At 43.0% G+C, this 14,796-nt stretch overlaps 1 protein-coding gene across 4 annotated transcripts in view; it reads left to right on the forward strand.

The window, feature by feature from the left end:
- Window positions 1-14,796, forward strand: part of LOC109419096 (uncharacterized) — a 127,037-nt gene that overhangs the window by 38,838 nt on the left and 73,403 nt on the right. The window contains exons 1-2 of one of the 4 annotated variants that reach the window (XR_009997576.1): window positions 8,260-8,429; window positions 8,945-9,417. The exons of 1 other annotated variant lie outside the window; for it this stretch is intronic. The gene's annotated coding sequence lies outside the window, so the exon portion shown is untranslated. Of the gene's footprint in view, window positions 1-8,259; window positions 8,430-8,944; window positions 9,418-14,796 lie in introns of those variants that run through there. 2 more of the 4 variants (XR_009997574.1, XR_009997575.1) reach the window with 2 other exon arrangements.

Below are 14,796 nucleotides of genomic sequence, written 5' to 3' on the forward strand. Positions count from 1 at the left end.
TGCTGTTCAACATTGCGTTAGAGAGTGTAATAAGAAGAGCGGGGATTAACACGAGTGGTGCGATTTTCACGAAGTCCGTTCAGCTGCTTGGTTTCGCTGATGATATTGATATTATAGCTCGTAAATTTGAGACGATGGCGGAAACGTACATTCGACTAAAGAATGAAGCCAGACGAATCGGATTACTCATTAATGTGTCGAAGACAAAGTACATGATGGCAAAGGGCTCCAGGGAGGAATCTCCGCGCCCACCACCCCGAATTTATATCGACGGTGATGAAATCGAGGCGGTTGAAGAATTCGTGTACTTGGGCTCACTGGTGACCGCCGACAACGACACCTGCAGAGAAATTCAGAGGCGCATTGTGGCAGGAAATCGTGCTTACTTTGGACTCCGCAGAACTCTACAATCGAGTAAAGTTCGCCGTAACACGAAGTTAAATATCTACAAAACGCTGATTAGACCGGTCGTCCTCTATGGGCACGAAACATGGACCCTACGTGCAGAGGACCAACGCGCCCTTGGAGTTTTCGAACAGAAGGTGTTGCGTACCATCTGCGGCGGAGTGCAGATGGAAGACGGGACTTGGAGAAGGCGAATGAACCACGAGCAGCATCAGCTGCTGAGAGAACCAACTGTGGCATATCAGTTAAACATCCTATGCGCAGAGATGCGAGTCATCAATGTTCGCGCACCATCGAACACCGCGACCCAACCGCGACAACAATATTCGCGCTTCATCAGACATCGCGACTACGCGACGTCGCGACGCGCACGTCGTCGGTCGTCAGCGAAACTTAGCCGGTCTGACAGGAGAGACCGCACCGCCGCCGACGATCGGCCTCTTTCGCATCGCAGCAACCGAGCGGCAAGCACGCGTCATTCAAAACAGGCATCATGCAATTTGCGGCATCCAGCCGAAACTGTAGTGCGGAAATTTACATTGGTGATCCTGCCAGGTTTGCTGCTTAAAGTTTTAAGAGCAAATAAATTGTGAAGCCCGAAAACATATTTCAATATAAGCTGAATGGTAAGCATATTCGGTGGAAGTGATTTTTTCATACTTGCTATGTGATTGTGTTTAAAAAAAAACATGACGCTGAAAAGCAAGAGAGGTTATGAGTTCTGAAAAAAAAATGAAATAGCCACACATGGACTTGTGTGAAGATACGGCGCGATTGGAGTTCCGCCGAGGGAAAATGGAAAAGGCACACATGGACTTGTGTGAAGATTTGGCGCGATTGGAGTTCCGCCGAGTGAAAATGGAAAAAAACACACATGGACTTGTGTGAAGATTTGGCGCGATTGGAGTTCCGCCGGAAGAAAATGAAAAAAAAAAGCCGAGGGAAAATGGAAAAAGCCACACATGGACTTGTGTGAAGATATGGCGCGATTGGAGTTCCGCCGAGTGAAAATGAAAAAAAAACACACATGGACTTGTGTGAAGATTTGGCGCGATTGGAGTTCCGCCGAGTGAAAATGGAAAAAAAAACACACATGGACTTGTGTGAAGATTTGGCGCGATTGGAGTTCCGCCGGAAGAAAATGCAAAAAAGGCGGAGAAAAAAAATGAAAAAGCCACACATGGACTTGTGTGAAGATCCGGCGCGATTGGAGTTCCGCCGAGGGAAAATGGAAAAGGCACACATGGACTTGTGTGAAGATATGGCGCGATTGGAGTTCCGCCGAGTGAAAATGGAAAAAAAACACACATGGACTTGTGTGAAGATTTGGCGCGATTGGAGTTCCGCCGGAAGAAAATGAAAAAAAAGCCGAGGAAAAAAAATGAAAAAGCCACACATGGACTTGTGTGAAGATCCGGCGCGATTGGAGTTCCGCCGAGGGAAAATGGAAAAGGCACATGGACTTGTGTGAAGATCCGGCGCGATTGGAGTTCCGCCGAGGGAAAATGGAAAAGGCACACATGGACTTGTGTGAAGATATGGCGCGATTGGAGTTCCGCCGAGTGAAAATGGAAAAAAAACACACATGGACTTGTGTGAAGATTTGGCGCGATTGGAGTTTCGCCGGAAGAAAATGAAAAAAAGCCGAGGAAAAAAAATGAAAAAGCCACACATGGACTTGTGTGAAGATCCGGCGCGATTGGAGTTCCGCCGAGGGAAAATGGAAAAGGCACACATGGACTTGTGTGAAGATCCGGCGCGATTGGATTTCCGCCGAGGGAAAATGGAAAAGGCACACATGGACTTGTGTGAAGATCCGGCGCGATTGGATTTCCGCCGAGGGAAAATGAAAAAGGCACACATGGACTTGTGTGAAGATTTGGCGCAATTGGAGTTCCGCCGGAAGAAAATGAAAAAAGCCGAGGGAAAATGGAAAAAGCCACACATGGACTTGTGTGAAGATCCGGCGCGATTGGATTTCCGCCGAGGGAAAATGGAAAAGGCACACATGGACTTGTGCGAAGATATGGCGCGATTGGAGTTCCGCCGGAAGAAAATGGAAAAAAAAAGCCGAGTGAAAATGGAAAAAGGCACACATGGACTTGTGTGAAGATCCGGCGCGATTGGATTTCCGCCGAGGGAAAAATGGAAAAGGCACACATGGACTTGTGCGAAGATATGGCGCGATTGGAGTTCCGCCGGAAGAAAATGAAAAAAAAAAAAGCCGAGGGAAAATGGAAAATGCCACACATGGACTTGTGTGAAGATCCGGCGCGATTGGAGTTCCGCCGAGGGAAAATGGAAAAGGCACACATGGACTTGTGTGAAGATCCGGCGACATCGGATTATGGGGAACCGTACGAGATCGAAGTATCGTCGGTAGAATAAAAAAAAACAGACGTTATGCACGTGGTTTTTTTGCTTTTGATTGAGCGCTCGTGTTTTAGAAAATGTCAGACGCGTGCGGACAATCGTCGAAATCACTAATGCCACGGGGGAAACCATCAAAAGCGAACGGGGTGAATTGAGTTTTTCTATTTAAAAATCCACACATTAAGTTCCGAATGCTCCGTCGGAAAAAGAAAAAAAAAACGTTATGTGCACGCACATGGATGTGCTTTCGATAGAGTGCTCGTGTTTAAGGGCTTCCGACGCAAGTGGATTAGCGTCAGAAGATGCATATTGAAGCTTGAGAAGTATCTACCCAATGTTCATAAATCCGCATACATGGACTTGTGTGCGAAATTTAAGACGGTTTGGACTACCTTCGATATTGTATGAGAATGCATTTCTGTTATTTGAGAAGAAGCTGCGGGATGCTCACGTGTATTTCTTTTTCGTACGGCTTGCAACAACCACAGCAAATAGTGCTTGCTACGACTTTTGTCTGACATTTCGAACGTGAACGAATCACTGTCAGTAACTCTAGAAATTTTTGTAGCATGAGAAGCTTCCAACAGATTGCGACTACCGTACCGTGTGGGCTTCGTAGCCATGTGTGTAAAATTCTAGCAATTATGTTGAAATTATGAATAAAACCAAAAGATTTGAAAAATCGTCGTGCGGGTAGCGGCATGTGTAATTTTGTCGTATTGTGACGGCCCGAAATGAGGACTCGATTCGCGCTCCAGGCGGAGGAAAATTGTCGTTAAACGAAAAATACTCAACTGGAACACTAGATGTTCCATGTTGTGGTTTCTGAGGGTTGAAATTATTAGGTGCTATTGCGGACCGATTGGACAACCGCCTGAATGAGAACGATTTCGCTTAGAAAAGCAAAACATATCAAGAAAAAGTTGCATGCCAGATGTGGTACGGCTTAGTTTGCATTTCTGAAAGTTTTTAATGGGAAATCTGCCAAACTACTGCCACGCAAAGGCAAACGTACCATTATATAGCGCTTTTAAGACATATATAAATGCGATACTGCCAAAACAAGTTCCAGTGAGAACGTAGAGCCACAAAGAAGAAGAAGAGTTATGACAGCAACTAGAGAGATCACAAAGCTAAATTAAAAGCTAAGGTTCACGACGACAAGCGAAGGCGGAAGAAGAATCCTGAAAAACGTTATAAATCAATGTCAATATAGTGAAGAAAGAGTCGAGATTATTGAACCCACATAGTTATGCAGTAATGGAGGAGAATAATGAAAACCTGCTTCTCATTGAAAAATTTGGTCAAAACTTAATCGTCTCTAAATGACGAGATGTGGTTCCAACCATGCGAACGTGCCCTTCTGGTGTTCTGCAAGTGAGAAACAAGTGCAGGTTTATTCAAAAAACACGTACAGGACCTCAAAGAAGCAAATTTTAACAGTCAAGAAGTAAATTTTTTGAACATGACTGGCACACGACTTAAGGTCCCATTAGACGTGACAAATATTTGACCAAACAAGACCTAAATGACCAACAAAGCCTGAATCATGGCAACCTTGGATAAATGTCGGACTTTAACGGCAAATATTTGTCATAATGACAAACAGTCTAATGGCCCCTTTATTCGATCATATCGGTTAACGAAATAAAATTCCAAACGCACATGACGGCCGTACACAGTATGTAACTGGGAGATGGTAACCTTTTTTTGTGTTTTTTTGTCGAGAGGAGAAGGAAGATGTGGCATATCAGTTAAACATCCTATGCGCAGAGATGCGAGTCATCAATGTTCGCGCACCATCGAACACCGCGACCCAACCGCGACAACAATATTCGCGCTTCATCAGACATCGCGACTACGCGACGTCGCGACGCGCACGTCGTCGGTCGTCAGCGAAACTTAGCCGGTCTGACAGGAGAGACCGCACCGCCGCCGACGATCGGCCTCTTTCGCATCGCAGCAACCGAGCGGCAAGCACGCGTCATTCAAAACATGCATCATGCAATTTGCGGCAATCAGCCGAAACTGTAGTGCGGAAATTTACACCAACCATCGTCCATACCGCGAAAAGCGGGATGTCGGATAGCAACTCGACTAAAATGGTTCTCGCGAGTCATCCGACCGGTACAAGAAGACGTGGAGCGCAGCGAGCTAGGTGGGTCGACCAAGTGGAGGACGGTCTGCGGACCCTACGCAGAGTGCGGAACTGGAGACAAACAGGCATGGACCGAGTGGAATGGAGACGGCTACTATGTACAGCAGAGGCCACCCCAGCCTTAGCCTGATCGGTAAGGTAAGTATGAATGCTGCCGTGGACAAGATTCCGAAAGGTGATATCAAGATCCTCATGGGCGACTTCAACGCGAAGGTTGGCTCCGACAACTCGGACTATGAGCACGTCATGTGACGCCATGGTCTCGGAGAAATGAGCGAAAACGGAGAGCTTTTTGCAGAGTTTTGTGGCAACAATGACATTGTGATTGGGGGATCGCTCTTTCCTCATCGAGCAGTGCACAAAGTAGTATGGGTTTTCCGAGATGGCGTCACGGAAAATCAAATCTACCACATCTGTATCAGGCGGAAATGGAGACGGAGCCTTCTTGATGAACGGAACAAGCGTAGCGTCGACATTGCGTCCGACCATTATTTCCTAATCGGTGAGATCCGGCTGCGCATTGTCAGGATCCATCGACAGGAGGAGAAAATCGTGCGCCGGTTCAACACACGCCGACTGGAAGACGCTGCGGTGAAAAGGTCCCTCGTCGAGGAGTTAGAGAACCGTGCTGCGGATATTCCGGAAGGTGGAAGCATGATAGAACGCCTTCATCGCCACCGGCGAGAATAATTTGGGTGAGCTACGCACCCGAAGAAAGAAGTGGATCACAGATAATACCTGGAGGAAGATGGAGGAGCGAAGGCACGCCAAAGCCACGATAGAGCGAGCGAAAGCACGATGAGCCAAAGCCGTAGCCCGTCAGCGCTATTCGGCTCTCGAGAAGGGAATGAAAAGCTCATGTAGACGGCACAAAAGAGCGTGGGCGGACTCCCTAGCCGACGAAGGCGAGAAAGCTGCAAACACCGGCGACATCCGTCGCCTTAGTAAGACCAAGATGAATACTACGATGCCCGTGAAAGACACGTCTGGACAGTTACTGACCGACCCGGCTGACCAGTTGAAACGCTGGTTCGAGCACTTTGGAAACCTTTTTCAAGTGTCGGCCACGCTATCAACACCTCAGCATGATCCGCCAAGGGTTCGACGCATTACCCGTGTCAACACCGAAGCTCCATCAGTGCACTGCCGTTCTACGCCCGATTGTCTCATGTTATATTGGAATCCCATATAACATGGGACAATTATGGGTAGAACGGCAGTCCAGGAGATAGAAACAGCCATCCGTAGCATGAAATAGAACAGGGCCCCAGGGGTCAATCGCATATCAGCTGAGATGCTCAAAGCTGACCCCGTAGTATCCGCACAACTACTGCATCAATTATTCCGCATTATATGGGAAACATCCGGCCATTTCTGGCCGACTGGATGCAAGGCGTCTTAGTAAAGGTACTCAAAAAGGGTGACCTGACTGTATGCGATAATTGGCGGGGCATCATGTTACTGTGTATCGTTTTCAAAGTCCTCTGCAAAGTGATCGTTAACCGGATACAGGAGAAGATTGACGCAACTCTCAGACGGCAGCAAGCAGGATTCCGTGCCGGGCGATCCTGTGTGGACTATATTGTCACGCTCCGTATCATTCTGGAGCAAATCAATGAATTCCAAGAGTCTCTCTACCTGGTGTTCGTTGATTACGAAAAAGCTTTCGACCATCTCAATCACGAAAACATGTGAGAAGCCCTCCGGCGCAAGGGTCTCTCTGAGAAAATCATCGACCCCATTGAAGCACAGTACAGGGCATTTTCGTGTAGAGTATTGCACAACGATGTTTTATCCGATCCCATCCATGTCGTTGCTGGAGTGAGGCAATGATGTATACTATCACCGCACCGCTACTATTCCTCATCGTAATCGACGAGATCCTAGTTGGTGCGATTGACCGTGTACCAAATCATGGATTGCTGTGGCAGCCCATTACCATGGAGCACTTAAGGTGAAGATATGACGAAGCCACACCTCAACTTTTTATGAGTCAAATTTAAAGAACCGGTTATCGGTTTGCGCTGAAAACTTGATCGATTGGTCACCACCAGCGGGAAACCAATCGATCAACTTTTTCGTGCAAGCCGACATCCGGTTTTTCAGATTTGTGCTCTTAAAAAATTGAGATGTGGCTTCGTCATATCTTTACCTTAAGTGACTTCGAACTGACTGATGACGTTGCTCTCCTAGCTCAACGGCGCTCTGATATGCAGAGCAAGCTCGATGATCTTGCCAATCGCTCCTCAGCGGCAGGTCTTACCATCAACGTCAACAAGACCAAATCGTTGGATGTAAACACGGTGAACCCCTTCCAGCTTTAAGGTAGCTGGGAAACCTGGGAAATCAGTGGAGAATGTTGAAAGCTTCCAATATCTTGGTAGTCAAATGGCGACACCAACATCGACATAGGTGCACGTATCAAGAAGACGAGGGCTGCTTTTGCGAGTTTAAGAAATGTATGGAAAAACAACCAGATTGTTCGACGCACCAAAATCCAAATTTTGGATGGCTGGCAACCGCCCAGGATGGAGATCTTTCAATTCGGCCCTCTGCACCACCATGGGTGCTCAGGACTGAAGATAAAGTAGCTTAAATTAGAATATTCTAGAAAGACTCTGAAGTAGACATATATGTACATATATTAGTCTTTTAAATCTTTCAAGGTTACTTTATAACAGGAAAATATTCTTCAACCGTTGATTGGCAGTCCTTCAAATGTGCAGTCCATTAAAGTGGTGCAGTAATTCAGATATTCAAACGTATCATTACAATGTAGTGCGCTTCCTGCCTTACATGGGATTGGCGAAAATCCAATTTCTGTACAATGCGATAGTAATTTCCTGAATGGATAGCAGTAAAATGCTTCCGATCGAACTAACTCGTCGCATCTTCTTACATAGTAGATCAACAAGACCACCACATCGAAAACCTTTGCATGTCATCTTCGTCAGTTAGTCGACCGGTGTTAGTCGGGTGCGAGTGAAAGTACTCAAACTCACTTTCCACGCTCTGTCGCGCTACACCTCATGATATATCCTCGCTACAGGGCACCCTCGCGTATCCTTTTCGTTCAATTACCCCCTCGACGCGGCTCTACCACGTTTCCGATAGGTACATAGGGGCTAAATTATATCTTTCGGGGCAAATCAATTTCCGATCCATCAAATACACACCACCACCACGTATGTAAGTAGCAGCACCTGGTGGCAATAGGTACTAGGTGAGAAACTATCGAACATATAGATTCCTATACACACGTTCGTTGGGAGTGATTCGCGCCGGCAATATCAATGTGGCCTCTTCCGTGGGGTTAGCTGGATGCCTTCAGTCACAGTATGGCCCTTGGAAGTAATTGACGTACCGCAAAGCTTGTTCGCAGTAGCATTCTGAACCTAGAACCCCACTAGCCTAGATTCAATCACTTGTGCAGTTTCATTGGTGAAAGTCGTCCTCGCAGTTATTATCAGTCATAGGCACCACTTGGAACTTGGTAATGGTGTAAATTCCACCGTCTTCGATAAATTTTGCAACAAGTTCATCGATACGAGGGCTACAATACGTTGGAACGTTCGGCTATTAGGGTGCGGCATATTTCATAAAAAATCTCAGAATTCGTAGAAAAGAGAAACTTTTAAATTGAAGGCTAGTAATTTGGTTTGAAGTTTCGCCACATCGAAATTCTATTACATTTAGCCTACCCAAGTAACCAATAGCACTATATTTCGCCTTTTTGGCCTTTAAAAGCTATTACACGGCCATTATAGAGCAGGTCAGTTCTTCACTGGTATTATATTGACACGCAAGGCGAATAATAGCGCCATATGGTTACTTGGGTAGACTGGAAGGTTTCTCTTCCTCAGTGATTTGAATCTAGAAAATTCGTTGAATTCAGGTATCAAAAACAAACCGCACCCTACAGTTCAAATTCTTCAAGTTTTTCCGCCTTTTTGCCGGCAAAACTTCAACCACCAAAGTTCATAAAAAAATCATAATTCGTTCCACAAGGTTTACTGGCCGGAGCCGCCGCCGCTGCTGCCTGCAATTAGAAAGAGTTGGCCCGGTCGTCGAAGTGTTTCTGAATGGAATTTATCGACTCATGATCGATACACGTCGGGACTTTGGTGGACGGGGGGGAGCGCCATAAATTGTATTGTCTAGTGTCTAACCTATTTATTTGCCACTCCGGACCAGCAGTAAGTGTGTCGAATGTGAATTATTAACGAACGCAATAGTGCTACTTACAAAAGGTTTACCCACCACACACCGACGACATCGGGAGGGAAGAGCATACTAGATAATATTGCGTGTCCTTTTTGAACGGTTCAGTGATAGTGACGGTTTTGTAGTGGTGGCGACGGTTTTCCGGATCCGACTGCTGATGAACAGTGCACATATAGTGAAAAGTACAGCAAGCAACAGTAGTTCCTCCATCCATCCGTAAAATCAAAGCAATCGAAGTGCAAGGAATCAAGGTTGGTGTAAGTTATTTTTGAAGTGTGAAAAGTGAATAATTTAGTGCTTGTTGCATTGCTTCGTATATTTCACGAAATCCATATAGAAAAGAACGAACAATATGTGTGAAGAAAATAAACAGCATATACATTATGGTCGTCCAAGAAATCGTTGTTACTCCACATAGATTATTTGATTTGTAACCAGATTCTATACATCCTCCCAAAACTTATGGTAATTTGGCTGAAATTGAAACTGCAAAGTTCATGTGGGAATACTGTGTAGAAATAGGGTGGTTTTCATTCAATCGGCCAAAACATCTTTCCAAATGTCTTAAAGGATTAGTTTAGTTCTGGTACTTCCTGGGCCACATTTCAAACTACATTTTTTTTTTAAAGACTGCTTTCAAATTGCATGTTACATTAATTATATCTGTCGATAGGCGTGAGAATGGATAAAAAAGGGTTTATATAGCCGATGCGGCACGGGTATTCAGCAAGACCATGCTAAGGTTCATGGATTGGATTCCTGGTCGGTCCAGGAACTTTTCGTAAAGGAAACTTCCTTGATTTATTTGGACATAATGGTCAAAGTAATTGTCATTGGCAGAAGAAGCTCTCAGTTAATAACAGTGGAAATGCTCATAGAACAGCTGAGAAGCTGAGAAGTAGGCTTTGTCCCAGTTGGAACGTTATGCAAATGGGAAGAAGAAGAATGGGTAAAAAATGATACTTATAGATGTTTGCATGGCTGTTTGTTAAACAACAAATGCAATTGATGTCGAACTAGCTTTTTTGGTTGGTGTACGCTTCTATGATGAAGCGCCAGTTTAGCAAGAAAGCACCATATTGAATATTAAATGAATTTGTGCTGATCTACATATGATCGAAAATTAACCCTTTCCCAAGTAACGATTCCATTGCTGATTTGTTTGATTTTTATTAGGGTTTTATTACAGCAATAACACTAGTTTACAGCCTTTTTGAACTCGGTAAGCTGATGATCATTTTTGGTGTAGTATCATGCCCTGAGTTCGAAAACGCGAAGGAAAAAAATAACAGTAGAGCGGAAATTTTTTCGATTTTCCATACAAGGGGGATGATTTGAAATCGATTTTTGTTCTATTTTTAAGCATATTCGCTCACTTCACACTTCTGATTCTCTGTGATCAATGCTCCGATTGAGCTGATTTTTTTGCTGTAACTCGCCTACATATGATATGTGAAATAAAAGTTGAGAAAGGATTTTTAGGTTGTTTTTTTCTTATTAAAAAAATATATTTCTTCATATATTTTTGGAAATTTCGCTAAAATTTAGGGAAATCGTCCCTAAAACTCGCCAATATCTTGAATTTTATCAATCTGACGCAAAACCTGCATTCAGATGATCGAATGGTATTGTATGCAGCTTTTTATTTAAGGAAAAAGATTTGAAATTAGTTTAACAAAACGCAAGATATTTGAATTTTAGTAAATTCCATATTTTTAAAAGTTGTAAAACTCAATATTAAGCTAAAACTCAAAAACTGCTCCGCTTAAAATTTTTCAAAGCACGAATTCGAAATCAGTGCTACATTGTACTTCAAAAATTTTGGTCGTTGACAAAAGTTCGTTTTATTTTGTAAGCTAGTGTTATACAACATTATTCAGTATATCATATATATATTATATGGCTACTGTTACGAGTGTAGACCTGAATTTCTGAACTCCAAGGTAGTTTGGCTTACCTGGAATATCGTTATATGTAGTGTTTCTAAAAGACATTTGAGATTCCAAGAGCTTCACGGATCTCAATAGATTATGCAATGCTCTTATTTATGGCGAAAACACATGAAGTTGTTCTTGTAGATTTGAAGGACCGTTTGGACGACCCTGAATATCTCAAAGGTTTATAAAAATATCTAGTAGTTTTCAGATTGGTCCAGTAACTGCGGTTGATTATGCAACGTTACTCCAGTATAACAAATATGGCTACTTGTACGAGTGTAGACCTACTGTACTGTCTACCCCCGTTAGTTTGACCGCATCGAATCTGAACACTTTTTAGTTTGACCTCCGCTGGTCTGCACATCGTTCAAACTAAAAATGGAACAAACATCATTCTGGTCTTGGAACAGAGTGAAACGGAACGCAACATCAAAACAAAACAGCAAAAAGGGTTATCATCAGTGTGTTTTTCGATGCCAACAAGGTTACTAGAAGTTCAAATTAAAAAATGCACCCTGATGGTTTGCATGAGGTGTCGCTCAAACCAACGGGGGTAGACGGTACACTACTTTGTGACATTTAAGATTTCAAGAGCATTCAATTCTACTATTTATGGCGAAAACACATAAAAATATTATTGTAGATTTGAACTGCCGTTCTACGCCCGATTGTCCCATGTTATATGGGAATCCCATATAACATAGGACAATTATGTGTATAACGGCAGTAAAGAACTTCATTAAATGTAGGACAATTTGGACGACCCTGAATATCCTTTACAATAATATCTAGTATACTTCAGATTGGTCCAGTAACTGCGGTTGATTATACAGCGTTACCCAACTAACATTTATTGTGAATGTAAACGTCAACAAAGAGTCCTCAATACGGCTTCATGCTGAGTTACTGTGTTGTACATATGGACGGAAGCTTCTATACAAGCCCTACACCAATGAATCTGGCGAACTTAATCCACATGTATGGGGTCGTCCATAAATGACGTAGCTTTTTAGGGGGGAGGGGGGTGTTTGTGATTTTGTGACGAAGTGTGACGATAGGGGGGTAGGGGTTCATGATATGCTACGTAGCTTTCTACTGAGCTTAATATTTTTTTTTATTTATTTCTTTCTTGGTCTTCGATAAACATCGTACAGACTGTTTCTTAACCTATATTCTTAATCCTACTTACAAACATATTCTTACTTACATCAAAGTCAAACAGATAAAAAACTGAATTAAATGCACGAATACAAACATTAAAAGGACTGTAGAACCCATAATCCGTCCTGTGAACTGGTAGAACAAGCGCATCATAATTTCGAAGGATTCGTGGTGGAACGTGGACGTTTATGTTTTGAAGTAGTGCAGAGCAATCTATGCGATTCGTGAGTAAATCAAATATAAACACACGCTGCAATTTGATACGTCTATTAGCAAGCGTTTCCAGGTCGATCAATTGACAACGTGAGTTGTATGGTGGCAAATCTTCGGGGTTCGTCCACGGAAGCCGCCGAAGGGCAAATTTGATGAAAAACCTCTGTATCCGCTCCAGTTTCAGAATTTGCGTAACATGATGAGGTGCCCAGGCTGGTGCGGCATATTCAAGTATGCTACGAACCAGACTGCAGTAGAGAGCCTTTAAAGCGTAGATGTCAGTGATGAATGTTGCGTGGCGACGAATAAAACCTAGCACTGACCGTGCCTTGGCTGCTGTCAGCTCGACGTGCTCATTGAACCTCAACTGACTGTCCATAATCACTCCTAGGTCGCGAATGGAATCAACCCGTTCGAGTAAATCAGTGTCAATTTTGTAGGAGTATCGAATTGGCGATTGACAGCGCGTAAAGGTGATCACTTTGCATTTTGTTATGTTAACACGCATCCCGTTTTCGTCACACCAGATTAAAAGTTGATCGATATCATTCTGCAACTCTGCACAGTCTAAAACGGATGTTATTTTTACTTGAATACTTAAATAATTATTTAGTAAATTAAAAATGTATACAGTAAAACCTCCATGAGTCGATATTGAAGGGACCATCGACTCATGGAAATATCGAGTAATTGAATAGCAATGCTTTGGAAATCATTTTTGAGGGACCATCACAGTAACCCAGAAATTATTTTTCACTATGGAAAAGATTACCTCCATGAGTCGATATCGACTCAAGGAGCATCGACTCATGGAGGTTCGACTGTATATTGCATGATCTGTTTTTTCCCATCACATTAATGTAAATAACAAAAAAAGAACATAAATGCTGGCTTCCTTTCATAAGATATGCAGCTATCGGACGCAACAACTGTATCTGAGAAAATGTTTTTGAAGTCCTGCTTAAAGAATAACGAATAATGAAATGTGTATGAAAATCAATTTCGCTCAAATGCTTTCAACGATCAATAGTATGCTCCTTGCTATAGTGTTTACTGCACACTGTAAAGGTTGCAAAAAAAACTAAGTTTTTGGAATTATGGCATTATTTCAGGAGTGCCTTATATAGTTTCTACAAAATTCCTCCAAACTTTTCTTAAGGAGCTCCTCTAGCAGCTTTGTAAGGAATTTCTCATTGTGTTCTTTATAGGTTTCCCCAACAGGAAAAGGATAACATTTTCACAGGAATTCATACTGGGAATTCCAGAAAAAGCTTTTGAAAACATCCCAAAAGGATTTAAAGGAATCTCAAAAGGAATCTTTCAAGGAACTTCTAGAACCGTGGTCACCAAAAGGGTTTTGAAAGAATGCCGGAGGGGTTTCCTGCAGAGATCTCGGAATGAATATTTGAGTGAATTCCTGAAGGAAACCAAGAAGGAACTCCTGGAGGAATCCCGAAAGGGTCTTCTTCAGGAAATGCAGAAAAAAAGTTCTGATGGAATCTCAAAAGAAATTCCGTTTGAAATCCCTGAAGAGATGTTCGAAGAATCTGCTGGTGATACAGAGGAGAAGAAAACTTCGAAAGAACTCCCGAAGGGAACCATGGATGAACTTTTAAAACAACCTTAGAAAAAAAAATACCGGAGAAATCCAAAAAGTAACTTTTAGTGGAATCGAAGAAGGAACTCCGGAAAGAGTTCTTGGAAGGATCTCTGAAAGAACCACTGAAGGAATACAAAAAAAAGGAAATCTCAAATGGAATCCCAATGGAAGTTCTTGGAGAAATCCCAGAAAGAAGTGCTGGAAGGAATTAAAAACGGAGAAATTCCCAAAAATGGGAATCCCAAAAGAAACTCCTTGAGGAATTCCAGAATGAACAGCTGGAAGAATTTTATACGAAATTCCTTCAGGGTCCTTCAAATGTCGTGATGAATTTTATTCAAATAAAACCAAATTGATATTCTTAACAGATTTATTAGTGAGCAAACTAATATCTTCGAAAGAGCCTAGGATAATATGGCATTGAACTGTATTGAGAGCATCTACTTACTGTTCTTCGGTATCAAGCAGAACGATGGGTGGTTTATTGAGTCATTAGCTTTGGTGATATTCTCCTCTGGTTGCACCTATGGTCTTAATGTTGGCAATCTAAACCTGGCAGTCGGAAATGTTTATTTTTTCTTTCTGTCTAAACGAGATATTCAGCCCTTTTTCATCTCGGGACCCACGCTTTCCCTTCCAAAGGAAGAAGTCACATTTTGCGAGTTTCTAGGGAGTGGGATTCGATCCTAAGTCCTCGGCGTGATAGTCACGTGCTTTAACCATCA

The sequence above is a fragment of the Aedes albopictus genome, chromosome 2, assembly GCF_035046485.1.
Source record: "Aedes albopictus strain Foshan chromosome 2, AalbF5, whole genome shotgun sequence".
Classification (NCBI taxonomy): Eukaryota; Metazoa; Arthropoda; class Insecta; order Diptera; family Culicidae; genus Aedes; species Aedes albopictus.